An 18565-nucleotide genomic window follows, 5' to 3' on the forward strand; every position below is an offset into this window, starting at 1 on the left:
GATTCACACATAATAGTAGTAGTTATAATAAATGATTTGGATAAATTTTAATGTGAGAAGAGACAGAAAAGACTGTGTCTCTTTACAAAGGAGAGATTACAAGAGACATAATACAATTATACAAAATATCAAAATGACAGAGCAAAGACAGGCTTTCTGTGCTCTGTTTTACATTACATGAGAATACCAATCACTCAATGAAAATAGAGAGGTTTCTTATTTGAGGAGACAGAACAGAAAATGACAAATAAGTATTCAGAGTAGGAAAAAGCAAATGCTAAAACCTTATCACTGATAACTAGTTTGGGATTTAAAGTTATAAAATTAACAGCAAACTAGAACTCTGGAAGGCAGAGACAGGATAAACATCTCCATGAGAGTAAGGTTATTAGACCTTTCCACACAACGATACCCACATATCTTTTCACTGTTAAAAAACAAGATATTGGCTATGCTGATGCTTACTTGCAACTTCTATCTTACTACAAGCCACTTAGAACTTAAATAAACATTGCCTAAAATAATCCTGGAAGTGAAACAGATGTTGTGCAGGTACATTCACATCACAACATGAAGATCGTGTGGTGCTCCCTCACATTATTCCAACTTGTAAGCAGTATAATTAATTCCTCACTTTGAGAAGGATCTAATTCTCACTTGGTATATTGCAATCATAAAAAAAGCCCCATCCTTCACACCCTGCAAGAATTATAGAATCCATATTTCAGTAACGCCACCTGCTTTATTCTCCCTGTATTCTTGTTACTGCATTTTTAGAAAGGGAAGAATGAAAGAACATAGAAGCATCTAATACTGTTTATCCTTCCACGCTCATCCCAAATGTGTAGTGTAGTTCCATGCGTAACAGTAGTTCCATATGGAAATACTATAACATACAAGATTAATTCCCCTCTCCCATACCCAACAAAGATGCTGTAAGAGTGCAACATTGCCTTGGATCCCACTTACTCTTCCTAGCTAGAAAGTCATTAACACTTCACTTCTGCTGCAGCCCTACATACCACCACTTCACTTGGTTTCTGTTCAAGTCTTTCATTCAACAAGCCTCACTCACTGCAGCAGCACAGTCAAAGCTTATCCATTGATTTCCCCCCTTCCTGCTCCCTTCCCAAGCTGAGCCTCAACCAGGAAAAATACTGCTAGTGCAGTGTGCAGTTACATGACAGCATAAGATGGAACTCAGCAAAATGGACAAATTTGGTTGCCTTCTACAATGGGGTTACAGTAATGATGAATAAAAGAAGAGTGACTGATGTCATCTACCTGGACTTATGCAAAACATTTCATAAAATGTCTTTTCTACAATGTACCACACCTGAAATGTTCCTACACTAATGCACGCTGTATGAGGAACAAATAATAGGAACTCAAAGCTTGTGCCCAGTCCCAGAGATTTGACATCACTGTCATGAGTGAAACCTGGTGGGATGAGTCCTGTGACTGGAGTGCCCTGTTCGATGGTTACAGGTTCTCCAGGAGGGATAGTCAGGTCAGAAGAGGTGGGAGGGTGGTACTGTATGTAATAGAAGGGTTAGAATATATGGAGTTCACAACTGGCAAAGGCACAGTTGAGAGCCTCCGGATAAGAATCAAGGGCCAAACAAATAATGCAGATGTCATCATGGGAGTCTGCTATAGACCTCCTGGCCAGGACAATGATGCTGACAAATTATTCTTTGAGGAACTAAGGGACACCTCCAAGTCACCTGCCCTTGTCCTTACGGGGGACTTCCACTTGCTAGAAATCAACTGCGAACATCACACAGCTGGTACAACCTGGGCCAGAAGATTCCTGAAAAGCCTGGATGACAACTTTATAAACAGGTCTTAAGGGAGCCAGCTCAGAAAGATGCTCCCCTTGATCTGCTGCTTGCCAACAGAGCAGATCTCATGAGACAAGTGGAGACTGGTGGCCACGTTGGCCACAGCCACCATGAGGCAATAGAGTTTAAAATCTCTGTTGACAGGAAAAAAATGACAGATTCAAAATGCATTTACAAATAACTCTAAGAATGATTCAAAAAGTGCTTTTAAAGCAAACAAGTTAGTCATCAAGCAAACAACTCATCTGTCATAAAAACTACATTGCAACAGTTACGACTGCCCATGCCAAGTACTACTTTCTAGCTGCAGCCACTCTGGCATCCCTCTGTGCCTCTTCACCAGCTTGAGGAGAAACTTTGCCAAACCACATGTCAGGGCTAGGACAGGGATGTGGCAGCATGTGTGGTTCTGGGACAAGATGGTGCCCATCAGAAAGCTGTCCCATCACACATGAGCAGGTGTGCACAGGTGCTTCAGTTTCCCTGCTGTGGTGCAGGAGGAAAGAGGAAGGGAGCTGGTGCCTTGGGCTGGATGATCAGGAGCCTGAACTATGAATGTGGCACAGAGATGGCATCATGCTAGCTTGGGGATGTGACTTGTATCTAGCAGGAGAGGACAGCTGGAACAAGACATCCAGGAGAAGGTATTGGGATAGGACTGCTAGGGTCCAAATCTAAATACACCACAGAATTTAATCTGAAATCGGGAAAAATTATGAAGGTGTTTACTGTGGTAAGCACAGGGAGTAGAGTAATGGTGTGAAAAGAATGGAAGGGTTAAAATAAAGTAACCAGCAAGTAATTAAAACAACCAGAAGGAAATACTTCTTTACAAAGCACATGACCATGGAATTATCAGCCAAAGAATCAATTATTCCAGCTAGGTTTTTAAAAGCACAGGCTAATTCAATGACTGACTACTACACAAGGTCTCTATGAGTTTAAATTAGCATTCCTTTAACTGGATAGTTACTTTTAAACAAGTTGAAAAATTCTGACATTATTTAAAGCTAAGCATACAAAGATATTGATGATAATATTTTGATTTGTGAGCACAAACTGATTTTTGAAAGGATTGGAAAGAAATCGCTCCAAGACATACCACACAACAATCAAAGTGTACTAATTAAGCATATTTTGGTCTCCATTGGAAAGAACAAGCTGTATCTTACTGTATTTTACTCTAAGATGCTGACTTAATTCTTTACTCAGGAAAGTAAGTGAACTGGCTCCACTATGGCAACAACCTGGTTAATGTTCTATTCAAGGGCTAACAGTACTACAGAGCATGGTTTTAGTCATACTTTTAGAAGATGTATTTGAATTTTCTCCTCATTTTTAGACCTGGGATTTTGCTTTGGCCTCATCTCAAATCGGGAGAATGACTTGCCTACAAGTTGCTTGTACTTCACCTCCCGCCCAAGCTGTTCAAACAACTGCTGATATTTCTGCTCCTGCCAGCACTGCAGTCGCAGTAGCATCAGCAATGCTCCATACATCTGCTAGTAATTTCATTACCACCAAGCTCAGAAAGAAACGAAGCAAGAGTGCTTGGAGTTCCAGTTCAAGTGCTTTCCTCAGCTGGGATTTAATACAGTGGTAGCAGCCAGCAACCTGTCTACACTAAATACATGCTGTAACAACTCAAAAGAGGCTGCAGAAATTGCAGGAAAATAATAATTTCAAATATACCATGGAAAGGTTTTACCTTTCTTGTAAGAGCTTCTGATATTCATGTGTGTTTAAAAGGAAAAAACTTTGACAAAAACATGGACGCAGGAAATTTTTTTTTATTAACCAAGATTATTCCTTTTTCTAAATATTTTATGGTGAGATTTCTATTAAAACTAAAAGAAACAAAAAAAGGCAGAATTACAGCTCTTCTTCCCAAGCAAATTGTTCAAGCTTCCATTCCATGTTTTTCAAATATCTGGGTTAAATTGTTGTGTTTCCAAAATATGAGCACAACATTCTATGCTTAGGAGTTTGCAATGTGCAATCAAACTTTACCTGGTTTGAGTTTACAACATACTCATCAATATTTGCCTGTTTGATCAGGGCTTAATTTGCAAACATGTCCACAATCAACTCACTGCTAAGCCATTCTAGGAACATTTTTGTTACATATAAATAGAAGAAAACAATTGTCCATAGTTTCAGGAAACTATCACTAGGTCCCTAAAGAATTCATTGTATCACTTGTGCATTTCAAATTAAGTTACTCAGTGTACTTAAAATTAAGCAAATGCTCCAGTGTTTTTATTCCTTAAACATAAAGAGCCTGAATAAAAAAAATCATCTCATTTTGAAATGCACATGGTGTAACACAGACTACCTGATAATGAGATCATTTCTATTCCCTGACAGGGGGATTTCTGCAACTAGTCAACACCTGAATCCTAAATTGGTTAATGTGACCACAAAGGAAATCATATATTCAGACACAAATCCAGCAAGTATTTAAGCATCTTCACCTAAAATACACTTTCACATGTATTCATGCTGGAAACTTCTCACATTCCAACCATAAGAGCATATGGAAAAGGATGACAAATAAAGCCAAGTCCAAATTCACTTTCAAAAACAATCATCTCTTTGTGCATTTCTCTCTTTGCTGATCATTCAGCAATAACAATACAGTGGTTCAGGAAAAACTTAAGAAATCCACCAGGGGGGTTTACTTAATTTCCCTCAGGTTCTCTCACACTCCACACACAAATCAAAAAGTAATTATTTTTGTCCTAACCAGATTTCTTTGTCTTATTATGAACCATGACAATGATAATGCCATAACAGCGACAAAAACCACTGCAACAGTTACAATTGATAGAACCCTGTGGGGTTTTTTCACCAAAAAGAATTGCTGGAGTTGCCAAAACCAAGCAGTTATAATAATTACAGTGTCACTCCACCCCTAATTTGAACACAAATCCTAAAACAAAGCTGGGATGTACCTGCCTGGCACACCCTTCTCAACCAGCAACACAAGAAGGCAGTAATTTCTGCAGGAGTAAACGCCCATTTATTCCCAGTGCTTACTCAACCCAGACAAGGAGTAGGGGAAGGGAGAAAAAATTACTGAACAAATGACTTATCACTTTGCCACCTTTTGAATTTTTTGCATTTGACATCACTTGCTAATGTCTAAATTATCGGCGTTTTAAGCAGAAATAAGACATGGGTGTTGTGTTTTGTAGGTGAAATGCTGCCATTGTCTGAGGGTGGCTGGATATAGGGAGTGTTGTCGTGAATCCCAATCTGTTTCCATGTGGCAACAGATTTTTTCTTGTTGCTAAGACACAGCAAGCAGAGTTGGTTGGGAAGCTAGCTGACTTTCAGCAGATATCATTCATATGAAACCACAGAATATGCCTGACTTTTTGCCAAATAATATTCATAACAGCCTTCTCCCACTGGTCCTCTTGAAACCCTCTGTTAGAATTCAGGGGTAATGAAGAATAACCAATGGAATAGTTCTCTCCATTGATGTTTATTTAAGATTAATTATAAAACCTTTCATAAAGGATCTTCTTTATAAAGGAAAGATCTAATCACCTTAAACTTCATATACTTAGGTGTAGCATAGAAAGGTTAAAAAGCTGTAAAAAGAGAAAACTGTATTTGGCAGAGCTTGCAATGCAGGGTTCCCAGATGAGCCTGCAAAGCTCTCTAGAGAAACCCAAATGGGTCATTAATAAAAGAAAACTAAGGAGTGTATTCTCGTCCATTTTCTGCATAACAAGAATTTGCAAAATAAGTTATTTGACAAAGAAGGAAATCCACAACTAGATGGTTCATTTTCACTTCTCTCAAAAGAGAAAGGGATGTTAGAAGAAAATGGACTCTCCTTATAAAGACAAGCAATGCTCTTTATGTTTAAAGACTTGTTTCTGAGACAGTGACAGTCAGGAGAGCTTTGCATTCAGAATTTCTCTATTTTCCAGTACCTAACAAACTCAATATGGCTAATGTGCTTATGCTTCAAACAAAACTCTTTTTTAGCTAATCTGTCATAAACCAGTCATTTTCAGAGTCTCAATAACCTAGCAAGGAGCATAATTTAGTGTCCAAGAGCAAAAGTTATTTGCAGTGCTCAAAAGAAGTTAACAACAGCACAGACGGTAATATGGCAGGGCTGGCTGGTTTCTCTCCTCTGTCTTTCTCAGGCCTACCATGGAGCAAAGCCCGGGATAAATCCAGCTTCAGAAAGGCACCAACACAGGCCCAAACCTCCTCTGTCTGTATCCTGTGCCTCAAATAAAGCTGCAACATCCTGACACCTACCCAAATTGAGAGAAAGAAAGGAATGCTAAACTGGCAGAGGGGGATGCCTAGGTTAGAAACTTTATGTTACTGAAGAAAGACCATCACTCTGCTGCTAATGATCAGTTCCCATGATCAGTTTAAAGAACAATAAAGTGAGGCTGTTGACAAGCAGATCAGGTCCTCTCTATACATCCTGCTTCAACTTCCCATTCCCACTGCTCTTCTCCCCTGTGCTTCCACACATGTCCATAAACCCATGTGCTAAACAAAGCTGAAGGACCAATTGCTTCAAACTGGCTCATTAAATAATGTTCTATCCTAACCCAGATTATTTCCCTCCTCCAGGTCACTGGGGAGCCAGGCAAACATGATCCAGCAAGGCAAGCAGCAGGGGCACAGGCATAAGCAGTGGGATGCGGAGGGAGGCAGGAAGGGACAGCTGTGCTCAGAGGAAGCACTTGTTTGTGCTGAAATAAAGCTATCCAAGGAATGATGGCATAAAACACACCTAATAAATCCTTTTTATGTTGACAGAACAGTGTCTCTGCTCTGTCAACATAAAAAGGAAGTTAACTATGCTCACAAAAAATGGCAATACAAAATTCAAGGGTGTCAGTAATGGGGAACTTCACCTCCAATTCCATGTTCAATCATTTAAGTGCATCAGCTTAAGCAAAACAGGATTCCCATTTCCTTTAGTTCCACAGATCAGCTGTAGACTACACTGGCTACAGACATAGTTTACAATATAGAAACAGAGTTTAAACTAGTTTTCTCTTTCTTATAAAAAGATAATGGACATTTTCAACTCATATGCTAATACAATGTTTGCAATGAGTGTTCATTAATATAAAAAAAAGAAAGAATCAGAAATTTACTGGGGTTTATTGGGCTTTATATAACATTAAGATATGCAGAGAGCACTTGTCTATTGATGTTCCTTAGCTAACCAAACTTTATTGCAGCATTTGTGCTCTAGTTTGCCATTTCAGCCATACCTTTTCTAATGCTACCTTAAAAACTTCTCAGTGCATTTCACTCTTCCTGGCTGTCAGTGACATTTCACAGGAAAGTAGTATCCTCTCTTTTCTTCAGTACAAAATAGGAACTGTACAGACTGCCACCATAAACATTTAGCAATATTGCTTTACTTATTTCTCTTTAAAACTCAGCATCAAATAAATACAGTAGATGGTTCTTGTAATCTACCATTGTGTCCCTGGCTACCAGAATGTGGTTTAGTTTTGATCTGAAGGGCAGCACAAGAGCAGATGGGTCGAGTTCTTAGTGATTGTTAAAATTTAATGTAACAATATTTCTAATGATGAAAGTTTGAATTTAATAGCACATTATTTGGAGCTTTCAAAAGAAGGCACAGTGAATATTTCATACTATAATTAAAAAGATGTTCCTATTTCTTTTCAGCCAAATCTAAATGAAGACATCAACAAAACATTTAAAAGAGAGATCAGGAGTAGGAAAACACAGATTGTCTACATACTTAAAAGCTTTTCAAAGTACCTCTGTTGACATATTTCTTGTGTTGCCAGCAAAGCACCTTCTCATTTCAAAATAAAAATAAAAAAAAAATAAAAGCAGCATACCACATCAACTTGGCAAAGGCCTTCTCAAAGGCAGGCAGTCTGACTCAAACGCAAGCATTAGTAAAAAGAAATTTCATGAGGAAACTGTGTGTCGAACACAGGAATAAATGCTTAAGCCATAAAATCTTCTTCCTGGAGTTTTCATAACTTTACTAGAGAAGATCCTGCACAATTGCTCTGGCATTGAAATTTGTCCTGCACAGACAAGGGAATGGATCAAACAGCCTCTGGGAGGTCCCTCAGAACCCAGAGCATTCTGTAATTCTCTCCTGCTCCATCACTCCCAAATACAAACTAATTCTGGTCCAATCAGCTGCATCAGGCATGGAAGACAAAGTCTGTGAAGCTTCAGGGCAACCAGAAGCATTTTTCTGGATGCATCCTGTGTATATTTTAAAAGGCACTTAAAATCACATATTTTCATGTTAGACTTCCACTAAAACTTCTCCCCATAAAATTCCCCAAGTGCCAGGTCTCATTTGCTGAGGACCTGATGTACCTCAGCAGTCAACATTACCACAGATAATGGTGCCAGAATTTGGCCTTTAGCAGTCCACATTTGTCAGAGATTAAATACAATAAAAAAATTAAAGCAGATAATCAATTAAGTGATTCATCTCACTTGTCATTACCAACCACCCAACATGTGGTTGGTTCAAATGTTCCCTCTCTGGTGTAAGGCAAAACCAACACATTCAGTTACTGGGTTAGGTACTTGGATTTCCCCAGCACAGGCTGAGGGGCCTTCTTCTGAACCGCCCCCATAACCCCGCTGTAAGGATGCTGACCTCTGCTGCAAGAACGCCACCAAGAAGCAAAAGAGAAAAATACCCAATATTGCTGCAACTATTTCAGTGAACACAGACACAGGAAAAAAACTCAAATATTAGCAAATATTTAGCAAATCAGCTGTGAACAATGCTAACAAATAGCTACAAATGTCAATATAGAGTGCATATATTATTGAATAAGAAAATGCATTAAAACCTTAATTCATTCAGAAGCAATTTGCAATTAAAGAACCAGTTTTATAGTTTCCAATAAATACAGTATATTTAATGTTCCAAGTACAAAAAGACAAAGTTAAAATTCAGTGCTCTGATTATGATTTATGAAAACACATCACAATAAATTGCATCAGTTTAGTTAACTATTTGAAAAAGTCTATATTTCTGACCACTTTTTTCTTTTTTTTTAATAGACTGCACACATATAGTCCATGAATTGCTTTACAAGTGTACAAAGGTGTGTTTCTAATATCCCTGTTATTTATTGCCCCTGCTCCCAGTGAATGCCAAGTTTATAACAAAAGGTAGGTCAACAAGTAGGTTCCCATATCTTTTTACTGGTAGTAAAGCACAGTTAAAACTTTCTGGTACAAGACAGCGAAACTATCTCCTCTGTTTCTGACAAACTGATTTCCTGATTTCGCAGGGACCAAGTGACCTACTGGGCAAAGCATCAAATTGTTCAGTGTACCTCAGTTTTATTCCTGAATATGGCATGGTTCAACCTTCAGCAAGTTATTTCCCTTCCCATGCAATGGGAATAGCCATGGCCACTCTCTTTAAGCACTTTGAGACCAACTGGTAAAGATCAGCTCCCAGCAAAGGGCTAGAAGCACACAAACTCTCTGCAATGTACCCAGGGCAGCCCCACTCCAAATACCTACAAGATGTTTAAAATGCAACAGATCTTGAGTAAAACTGCCAACATCTGCCTTTCTTGCTTCCGAGGTTTTCAGAGAGTGGGAGTGGCCTCCAGAGTGTGTAAACAGGCTCCTGTTAAAGAAGCTTGCATTGTTGCCTTAACAGTTTGAGAATCTGCAGCATAAGGGTTTGTATTGGCAGCACTCCGTTATGCGACCTCTTGGGAACAACATTAATTTCACTGACAGTAGCTCTTGGCACAAGCCAGTGCCAACCTACTGTGGACTGGAGAGTGGGAGTTCTTAACCACTTCCAGAAGAACAGCTGTAATTTACTTTTTTGTAGAAAAACTATAAAAGCTTAGCTATTTTAGTTTTATGTAGCAGTCCTGGCCTCAGTGTACAGAGAGCTAAAAAGCACTCAATACACAAAGAAAGAAGAAAGTTTTCCCTTGGACCACACAACAAACTGAAGATCCAGGAACTCCTCACCTGCTCTCCCCAGAGCCTCAGCACTACTTGGAGCTTTGCTACCAGCATCTTCAAAGGGTCTGCAGAGTGGAATTGCACTTAACTGTCATAACACCTTTTTGTGCTTGAAAGTCTTTAGACCAGCCATTGAAGCAAGAGCCAATGAAAATTAAAGTGCACTCTATCTCCAAAGGGACGTTTGTTATCTCTGAGATAGGGAGGGACCTGAAAAACAATGCAGTTCAAAAGTCTCTACCGATGTACCAGGAACCACTGCATTCAATCCTGACTGTTTAGCACATAGAGTAACATGGGAAGTAGCATGCAATAATGATTAGATATCGAATAGGACTAGACCCTGAAAAAGAGTCTAGAACATATGAATAACCACTAAAAGCAGCTTAGGCAAATTTAGTTTTCACTCAACTGATAAGTTGCAGAATCAGAAAATATATATGCAAGACACAGATGAGCCTTGTAAATTTTTTTCTGACACAGTAAAACTGCTCAAGTGCCAAATGGCTAACAGATACTAATTTTATTTAGTATGATAAAATAAAAACAAAATAATATAAATTACATTGTTTATCCCTTGAGATTTTCCAGCTGGTACCAGGGAATTTTCTCATTTTTACTCCCAGTTTTGAAGTCTAGGGCCTTGGTCCAAGAAGAGATTTTTTATAATTTCATTATTAGAACTTGTCCTTATTAGGATTCTCTGCAATCATCACTTATTTTCAAGACAGCATGGGCCTTCAGAGGTGATCTCTGCACCTCTTCTCAGGTTTAGAATATGTTCAGATATGCAACTAAACTCAGTTTAAGCAAAAACCCACAAAATTTGATAAGATACTATTGCAAGGTTATCACCTCTGAGATTCATATACACCCATTCAAATTCATAGGAAAAGGATGTATTAAACTGTTGCACTAAACCCTTCATGGAGAAAGTATATATGAAAAACCTATTTTAGACAGCCTAACTAACTACCTAAACAAACAAACAAGCAAACCTTGCTTTGATTTGTTCCCCATCAGTCTCTTGTCCCCCATGATGTCATTAATTTCCCTCCAGCAAAACTAGTCCCAGCACTTAAAGCATGAAGTTCCTATCCCTTTGTTTCATTTCTTATACACATTATGAAGAGTTTCAACAATTTAAAAGGCACATTTTCCCTTTACAAGAAAGATACTACTCCATAAACAGAAAAAAGGTCCTCACAATTTGAGAGTCAAATGATTAGATTTTTTCTACTTTTTACATCTAATTAAATTATCTGAATTAATTAACCTTTAATTGCGTTTGCAACTATTATCTAGTTTTTCATCCCAACAGAAGTCCCACCATATGATGTCTATATCATAGTCAATCTTATTCCCATATTCAAACGCACATGCAAAAGAAAATTTAAAAAGCTAGCGTCTAAATTAGCATGAAAAACACATATGCAGAGGAAAGAAGAACCCCGTAGTATTACAGCAGTGCAGCGATCTGAGGTGGCTTGCATGTCATGAAGCTGAACATACATGTCCGTGTAAGATGTGTCTCTTGACAAAGAGGTTGAATTCTCTAATATTTTAAAAAGATCTCTGCATATCAGGGCTGTAAATAAAATTACTCCTCCAGAGGAACTGTTTGGGGGTTACATCTCTCTCCATGAAACAAGCCAGACATCCATCAGATATGGTCCAGAAAAATACGTACCAGAAGGTCATGCTAAGGCTTTAACTGTAGTTCTTGCAGTCAAGTGAAACTCTATTAATAATCAGGCTTCTTACTCAACTGGTTATAAACTTTTGTTGTCTTTTGGCTTGAAAGTTGTGGATGACATTTTCAAGGATGTTTCAAAACATACATGAGGCAGTACCCATAGCCTGCACCTGCAGAACCTGAGATAACAACCCAGGAGTGCACCTCATCCCTCAATGAAGACAGCAGTAGTAGCACTATTATTATTTTTAAAGAAATACTCATAGAACATGTAAGATAGAAGGACACAATGTGAACATAAGTGTGCTTATCAGTTGTGTGAACTGAGCATAGAACAGAAAAGTAGAATAGCCTCTGCATTACTCACAGTCAAAGTGTAACTGAGCATATCCTGAACAAAGCAACCTCCAAGAGCCAGCAGAACACTCTGTTGATGCCATAGTACAATCAGAGTAAAGGACTCACACATCACTGCCTTTCTAGGGGGGTCACATTTCCACTACCTAAGGACAGCCAGGCCTGGCAGCCAGTGCTAGGAAACTACACTTTGAGAAGCTTCCAATTACCAGACTAAGGAGCAGTTCATGCATTCCATGTTCTACTTGAAGCTGCATCCTCCTTGACCTACCACACACAACACTGTCCAGGGCTCTTCCAGGCTTCTCCTGTAAAGCAACAACATAGAACTGAGCTGCCTTCTTCAGCTTCACTTTACTGAGTGTTCACCCCAAGATCCTTGAAGGAGTGCTTTGTCCCATAGGAATAAAAGGACAGTGATAAAGACTGGCAGCATTTTTTTCAGGTCTAGGGGAAAAGAGAATTAACTTTCTTATTTAATATTCTGCATCATAGCCACTGCTTACAACATCAATCACTTCAATATGCTGTTATCCTCCTTCCACTTGCCCACTGTATCCTGGTTACCAGCTTGCTCATATTTAAAAGTCATTAATAAATATCATTTCAAGTCAGCAAATGTTTTCTGACCTATGCAAAGCAGGAGGTGGGAGAGATGGGGAGCTGCTGTCTTGAAAAGCTGGTTCTAGCAATACACCCATGGAAAACACCAATTTGTTAGTGAATTTAGAATGAAATCAGGGAAGAAAAATTACCCAAAAGATTAATGTACTGCATTATTCCCCACCACAGTGACTGCTTTGTCAGACTAGCAGAGATGGTCTATGCGTGTTTCCATGTGTTTCCATGAACATTAACAAAATGTCAATGACATCTTAAGAGTCTGCTGGGACACCAAAGGAGCCTGGGACAGCCTGGATGCCCTACCAAAGCAGGTAGTTCAGACTCTTCCAACCCCTTTACCATGACAATCTCAAAAGCCTGTCCAGCTTGATAGCTCACTCTGCAGCAAGGACACCTGAGCCATGGGTTAAACTCTGACACTAGAGCAAACTAATGGCAAATCATCACTTTTTGTGGGAGACCTTCATTTTGAGATCCTGAAGAACCAGTTGATACTCAGCCCAATCACCTTCCTCACTGCTCTGTTCTTTCCAATACCAGTTTTTTAGAGGTGACTTCAAACCAGTCCTTGTCTCAGTGGAACCACTACCAAAAACCACGAGGGCTTCACCAACTTCATCCAAACTTGCCTAAACCATTGGGGGAACTACCTATTTGGTCACTTCTCAAACACCAAAAATAACTGTAGCAAAATTTAATGGAATTTATGAACCTTTCTGGTACATAGACACACACAGAGACTTCTTCAAAAAGCAAAGCTTCCAAAAATATTAACACAAGGGTTTTTTTACCTCTGCCTAATCTATTTGCTGCTTTTTCTCTATGTAATTCCACAGTGTTTATTATGAACACTGGACACACCAGCAGAAGTTAACTGAAGAGGGCCTCTAGGATACTATTTCTGGTTAGTAAACCCTTGCCTTGGAATTTACCTCCCTGCTCCCTCCATCATGATATGATCAAAGATCAGATGGGTTCATGAACAACAAAGGAATGGGAACACTCTGGGGTTTAGAAGATTACATGAGAGGTTTGTTTGCATGTTTTTAGCATGCCTCAAGCTTGTTGATGTTTTTAACCTCTCCGCTTGTGCCAAGAGATAACAATGACTAACTTAGGAGGGGAAAAGTCATGGTATAAAGAAACAAGCATACACATACTGAAACTGCAGTTGGTTCTGGCAGAACATAAGATGACTCACAGATCCTTGGCATTTAGATGTATTTCTAAAAGTCAGATAACACCAAGAACAGGGAGGGATGAAAATTCAGCCTGTTTTCTGCTTAACTCAAATTAAAACATTTAAAATCATGTTTCCAGATTTGGAAGTTTCACAAAATTTACCTTAAGCTCTTCAGATACAGGGACAGTTTTTAATTCAGGTTTATAAAAAAGAATTACTGTCTCTAGATAGCCTCTTTGGAATTATTTTTATTTACAGAATGGACAAAAGTAATGTTTCCTTATCCACTTCCTCTATCCTCCCACAGATTTTCTTGTAACGTGTTTTACTATTAATAAACAATTTAAATAGGTACTTTTCCACAGCCATAATAAATCGTTTCTCAAAGAGTGTAAGTTTGCATTGTTTTTAATAAGAACCCAACTTTGATTTAATTGGAGGGTAGCTCTGTTAGCTACACTTTCTGCTAAAATGCAAAAGACCACTCACTACAGGGACATTTTTTGTCTCTGTTTTTAGTGAAAATCTTTACGAGAATAGAGAATAGCTGCCTGCAATGTGACATTCTTCAAAAATCTTTGATGGTTTACCTGTTAGGTAGTTTTGTTCCTAATAACAGTTTTGCTATAAAATTACCCAAGAAGAAAAATAAAAATGAACAATTGTTAAAAGGTGCTTTCCCTCTCTTCTCTTTCTTCTTTGAGGTATTGAACAGGTAGCTACTTCCTAACAGCTTATTCTCCACTCCATCACTAGCGTTTTTAAAGAAAATACTGACAGTAGCAGAGCCAAGAGGTAATCTCTGAGCAGAGTTCTGCAAGAGCACTTGAAAAAGTTGTTGGCTACTAGTCTGTGGAGAGCCATACAAATAGGAGCTTCACTGGTCATGAATTTTTACATTCCTTAGAATAAAAGGAAAGCTTTTGAGACAGTGTGTTGTAACAAAGTCAAGACTGATGTGGTATTAGCTGGTTTGCTTGTATGTTCAGAGACCACACAGACAGTAATACTGTACAGTTGTACCTCCAGCTTCAAGAAGGGTAGTATGGATTCACCCTAACACATAAAACTTCTCAAAGGAAGCTCAAGCAGTCTTTCATGTGCAGAACAAAACATTTTAGTTGATCAAGGAATAACAAAGTAATGAAGGATAAGAACAGGATTCAACAGGCTGCTTTAATTTGGAAAAGGAAAATGAAAAAATGCCACAGCATTGTATCCTGGGCCGAATGCTGTTTAATAAAACATATTTGTGATGTCAGCATCAAGGTAGCAAATTTTACTTACATGATTTTGATTAGTCACAATCAGAAATCTATAAACAACTTCAGATGGACGTAGTCAAGGTAGGAAAGTAAATAATTCCATGTTAAATTATGTTTATGCACATCAAATGTAAAGTAATTCTCATGCAAGGAAAATAAATACTGACAATTTATATGACTTCAAAAATAAATAATATCAAAGTTTTTTTAAAAAATCAACTTAAAGAAAGCAACCTGAATGGCTGTGAAGACATCTCAGTGAAGAACTAATCAGTGCCACCAGGAGTTCTAAAAAAGATAGCAAATTGGTAGGATGAAAAGCCTACATGATGGAGAGGGAGGAAATTGCCTAATTTCTATAAAACAGCAGTGCAAACTCATCTCTAGAATATTTCATTCAACAGAAGCCATCACAAGTTCAAAGGAACATGCCAGAACTAGATGGAGTTCAGAACTAGGTAACAAAAAATATTACAGCATGGAAAGAGTCATCTAGAGAGACTGGGTTTGCTTGCTTTAAAAACAGCTGTAAAAAAGAATAAAAAACTGTCAGCACAGAAAGCTCCCTGACTCACAGGAACAGCAGAACAGTCACTGAAATTAAAGATAGGATATTCAAAACTGATAACAAATAAATGCTTTCATTAACAGCAAAATAAACCAAAACACAGTTTTCCTTCCCCTATAAACTCATTATCACCAAACCCCACACATAACCTTTGTAAATTTGTGTTCCAAGGTGAGTCTGAAGGCAAAATAGTATCCAGATTCATTAAAAGACTGGATTTGTATATGTATAACTAGAAAAAGCTGTAACTAGAATGGTTAATGTTAACAAGCCCCCAGTATAAACAACATCTCAGAGTATAAAGTATCTGTCTATTTAAAAATAGAAAAAACCAAACAACATGGGAGACAGGCTACACGTTTGCCCACACACTCTCTTGAAAGCAGAAGAAGCTTTATATTTGTGCCTAAACTGTTACCTGTTAGATTAACATCAAACTTATGCATATAGGACTAGATGAACCATCATCTTAACCCACTACAACATGTTTTTATACACTAGCTTCCTCTGAAATAATTGTTTTGGATTTTTTTAATAAAACCTCTACCAATATAATGTAAATATTTATTGCCACATTGGATTGTAAAAGATCAACTTAAAAATGGAACTCTTTAAGCAGGCTTTCAGATAAATTTTCAGTTTATGCATATACTGTATGAACTGAGAACAGACATCTCAATGGAAAAAAACAAGATACATTACTCCTGCTATTCAGCTAGGACACTCACCAATATTAATGTGTGTCCTGGCAACCTAAGAGACCTATTGATTTGCAACCATTCATTCAAGTGCAGTGAAAGCCATAATTAGATAAATAGCTTTGGTAAAACTAATTTGAAACTCAATTGTTTTGAGACTGTCTGTTTAATGAGATAAACAAGAAATTAAATATCTGCTGAATATTCCTCTTTGTATCCTTCAACACAATAATAAAAATATAAATAAAGAGGTATTAATTTAACTACCACTATTATTTTTTGCATTTTATGTTTCTAGTCAAAGCAATTTCTGTCAAAGACAATTACAAATGCACTATTTATGCATTACTATAACAGACTGATTAGTTTTATCAACCTCTTATATATTTGTGGATACTGAGGAAGGGGGAGAAGGAATGGCAACTGGGTTCTCCAGAGATAAGCCTAAGGGTGTAGAGCCCGAGTTGAGAATAAAATCAGTGGCCCAGCTGAAGTGCATGTACACCAATGCACACAGTATGGGAAACAAACAAGAGGAGCTGGAAGCCATAGTGCAACAGGAAAACTATGACATAGTTGCTGTCACAGAAACGTGGTGGGATGACTCACATGACTGGAGTGCTGGTATGGGGGGCTACAAGCCCTTCAGAAAGGACAGGCAGGGAAGGAGAGGTGGAGGGATGGCTTTCACTCTCCTCAATGCCACATCATAAATTTTTGATACTCACAAGTGGTCTGCACCTCAATTTTCAGTTGTCTGTATTTTTGTTTGTTAGTTTGGATTTTTTGTAGGTTTGGGGGTTTGGAGGGGTTTTTTTGTTTGTTGGGGGGGGGGGGGGGAAGCGCAGAGGGTTAGGGGTTTTTGTTTTGTTTTTAGTGGGTTTTTTAGTTTTGGGGGGTTGGGGTGCTTTTTGGTGGTTTGGGGTTTTTTTGGTCTGCTTTGGTTTTAGTAGTTTTTTGTTTGGGTATTTTGGGGTGATTTTTTGTTTTGGGGGTTTTTTTCAGGTTTTTTCCAACCCAAAATATGGTATTTCCTGCTCCTCAATACTGACCTACAGATTGTATACTGTCTACTTCATTATGAAGGGCATGGTTTCACATACATTTCTCCTGCCAGTGGCATCATTTCAAGCAACCACTGCTCTTTCCTTGGTGTTGCTTGTTCTACAGTCAGAGTGCTGATGCCAACACAGACATGACCAGCAAAGAGGCTTAGAATGGGCAGCTGCAGGAGAAGCTACCAGCAGATCATAGTAAAACCTACACCTATAAAACCCACTCCACAGTTAAGTGACAAGATTGCTGGAGAGGCTCTGAACTATTTTTTTCCTTACTGCTCTAACTCACACACTGCGCTCTTCATCATCTTCATAAATGACTTGGATACAGAACTGGAAGGGATACTAAGAAAGTTTGCAGATGACACAAAACTGGGAGGAGCTGTTGACTCCCTTGAAGGCAGGGAGGCCCTGCAGAGAGACCTTGACAAATCAGAGCTGGGCAATCACCAACCATATGAAGTTCAACAAGGGAAAATGCTGGATTCTGTGCTTTGGAAGGGGCAATCCCAGATGTTTGCACAGACAGCAAATAAGATGCTGGAAAGCCATGCCATGGCAAGGGCCCTGGGGGACCTGGTTGATGGCAAGTTGAATGTGACGCAGCAGCGCCCTGGCAGTCAGGAGTGCCAACCGTGTCTGGGGGGCATCAAGCAAAGCATCGCCAGCCAGTCGAGGGAGGGGATTGTTCTGCTCTGCTCTGCACTGGGGCATCCTCACCTTGAATATTGTGTGCAGTTTTGAGCACCACAACATAGGAAAGATATTCAGGTATTACAGTGTGTCCAAAGAAGGGCAATGAGGATGGTGAAGGGCCTTGAGGGGAAGCCGTATGAAGAGTGGCTGAGTTCACTTGGTCTGTTCAGCCTGCAGAAGAGGAGATTGAGGAGAGACCTCTACAACTTTCTTGTGAGGGGAAGAAGGGCAGGCACTGATCTCCTCCCTGTAGTGGCCTGAAGTTCTGTCGGGGGAGATTTAGGCTGAATGTGTGACTTTTGTTGATGGTCCTCTGCAGGTCTAAGAGTTGGACTTGATGATCCTGTGGGTCCCTTCCAACTTGGCATATTCTGTGATTCTGTAATTCATGAAGCATACGTATGTCTCAGCCATATAAAGTCCTAGTATGAGGTTCAGGAAGCAAGGAAAGTCAGGCCACCTCCTCACCAACAAGGGGGGAAAAAAGAAATTTGCATTCCTCACAATCAATCTTTTAAAAAATGAAAACTAGAAATCATTTGGCATTTTAAGATTTAATGGGTTAATTCAGT

General features: G+C 38.9%; 1 protein-coding gene across 3 annotated transcripts in view; it reads right to left on the reverse strand.

Annotated features, from left to right (window-relative positions):
* The window catches only part of RAPGEF5 (Rap guanine nucleotide exchange factor 5), a 157824-nt gene that overhangs the window by 130584 nt on the left and 8675 nt on the right, over positions 1–18565 (reverse strand). The window lies entirely within an intron of this gene.

The sequence above is a fragment of the Pithys albifrons genome, chromosome 7 (genome assembly GCF_047495875.1).
Source record: "Pithys albifrons albifrons isolate INPA30051 chromosome 7, PitAlb_v1, whole genome shotgun sequence".
NCBI classification, from domain to species: Eukaryota; Metazoa; Chordata; class Aves; order Passeriformes; family Thamnophilidae; genus Pithys; species Pithys albifrons.